We start from the raw sequence: 2,458 nt of genomic DNA on the forward strand, positions 1-2,458 counted from the left end.
TCACAGATTGCAAGGACCTTGTCAGTTTACAATCCTTTATTTTTTTATTTTTTACACCTATAGCACCTGGTCTTCCCAGGTGGTCTCCCATCCAAGTACTAATCAGGCCCGACCCTGCTTAGCTTCCGAGATCAGACGGGATCGGGCTTGTTCAGGGTGGCATGGCCATAGACAGAAATACATACATTTATTTATTTCCCCTTCTTTTTTATAGAGATTGTAGTATGTTATTAATGCTCTTTTGCACTTTGCTATCTTTAGGGAAAATTCCTAGGAGTGAATTGCTGGAAAAGGATAAACATATAATTTTGCTGGATATTGTCAAATTCCCCTCATGAACATATATCCTGAAGGATATATCATTTTGCATTCCTACTTTCAATGTATGAAAATGCTTTACTCCCCACAGCTTTGCCCAAAAAAGCATCGTATTAAGTTTAAAAATTTTTGCCAATCTCATGGGTGAAAAATGGTATTTTGGTATAATTTTAATTAACATTTCTCTTATTTTGAATGAAATTGAACTTGTACTCATAGGTATATACACGTTTTTGTGTATACCTATGAATACATGTGTGTGCATATGTATGTGCGCGCGCGCGCGCGCACACACACACACACACACACACACACACACACACATCCCTACCTCCTAGCTCTATCTCTTGAGACCAAGAAACAAAACACCACACTGGCAACGTCAAGACCTTGGTGTTAAATACCATTCTCCAATAAAGAAACGGAAGATTCCAGAACTAGCACAAACTAAAAGATGAGCGTAAAGTAAGGAAGTGTTAAAAAAATGTTAGGACATATTATGAGGGCATAGGAGTCAGCTAAAGGGGCCAGATCTGGGACAATTTTAGCACCCAAATAATTACAGCAATAAATCATAAGCCATTTAAAAAAAGAATTCATAAGTCCCTACGAACAAAAAATAAATAAATGATTGAGAAGTGTGTTTGGGGTGGGGGGGTCCTGCTCACTGTAGAATGCCAAATGCCGACTGCTAAACGCGAAAGAAGTTCTAAGTCAGAAAATCGTCATTTATAAGTATCGTGGCAAAGACTGGACAAGGCAAGAAGCATCATTGGATGCTAAATATTTGCCTTTGGCTCCTGGAAGGTGATCTCTAAGCCCCTGGAATGTCCTGCCTGATGGGAGTGTCTTTTTTTTAACCTGGGGGCCTTAGGTGACACCAGATAATTTAACACTGTGGTTTACGACAGGGTCTTGGGGCTATGTGCTACCAGCTTGATTTCTAGAGGGGCTGGAAACTACAGCTGGCCACACAGGTATCCAACTACATCTCCACTGACTGTCCGAGCCCCAGTGAAAGCTCTAGACACCCAGGCTCGGGCTGTAGTGCTCCGTGTGCACTGTCACATGTCACTGCTGGGGAGAGTCAGCGCCGTCCACGACTCTAAGGAAGAAGACAACCGGAAGTTCGTGCTGGAAACGCCTGGACTCTGCCTCAAGTGCCTCTTCTACTGACTGATTTTAACCTGTTTCCTTAAACTGTGCCTCTTCTGCTGACTGATTTTAACCTGTTTCCTTAAACTGTGCCTCTTCTGCTGACTGATTTTAACCTGTTTCCTTAAACTGATAAACAAGTGCCTCTTCTGCTGACTGATTTTAACCTGTTTCCTTAAACTGATAAACTGTAAGCATGAGGATAACAGCTTTCAGTGAGTTCTGAGAGCCTTTCTAGCTAATTATCAAGCCCGAGGGAGTCCTGTGGACCCCCGAACTGGTGTCAGAGAGGGTGCAGTCTTGGGGACCCCAGAGTTCTGCATGTACGTGGAGATAATTAGAGATAAAGGGTCATGGTGCGGGTAATGTACATTACCTGCAAACGGTTCAGACAAAATATTATGAGTATATGTATGTTTTCATAGACATCCCTAAACTATATGGAGGGAGAAAACACGAGCATAAATGATAAAGCAAAGGTGTAAACGTTACCACAGGGGAAGCCAGGGGAAAGCTTATGGGCGCTCCTCCTCCTATATTTTTACTTTTGTAAATGATCTGTAAGTTTGAAGTTACTTACGGATATGTTGTTAAAGCAAAAAACAAAATGCTTCTGAAAAATCAAGTTAAGAAACAGTTACTGGTACCCCCGAGAAACAAAAAGGCTAGAGCAACTCGCTCAACTGATTTCACGCCAAACCGATGGGGCAGGGCCACAATACGCCCACTTAGAGTTCAAAGGACAGATCTTTGCCTGGACGATAACATCAGAAACAACTCGTCTGTGCTGCACAGGGATGATTAAGACTCTCAGGTGCCCAGGCTCGGAGAATGATTTCGGGAGCCCCAGAGCTTCAAACAGCTGAGCACACAGACAGCCCGGGAGGCTGACACTGGGTGACAGAGGCCGCCCATCCTCACCCACTGAGACCAGGTTCCTGAAGTTCTCCAGCGTCACGTCTCGGTACAGCTTCCTCTGGGCGGC

General features: G+C 43.6%; 1 non-coding gene across 1 annotated transcript; it reads right to left on the reverse strand.

The window, feature by feature from the left end:
- Positions 1-54: 54 nt before the first annotated feature.
- LOC111734747 lies at positions 55-173 on the reverse strand. Its single transcript, XR_002778575.1, has one exon. It is a non-coding gene; the product is annotated as a 5S ribosomal RNA (ribosomal RNA).
- Positions 174-2,458: the final 2,285 nt, after the last annotated feature.

Source organism: Pteropus vampyrus, unplaced genomic scaffold (genome assembly GCF_000151845.1).
Source record: "Pteropus vampyrus isolate Shadow unplaced genomic scaffold, Pvam_2.0 Scaffold5009, whole genome shotgun sequence".
Taxonomy (NCBI): domain Eukaryota; kingdom Metazoa; phylum Chordata; class Mammalia; order Chiroptera; family Pteropodidae; genus Pteropus; species Pteropus vampyrus.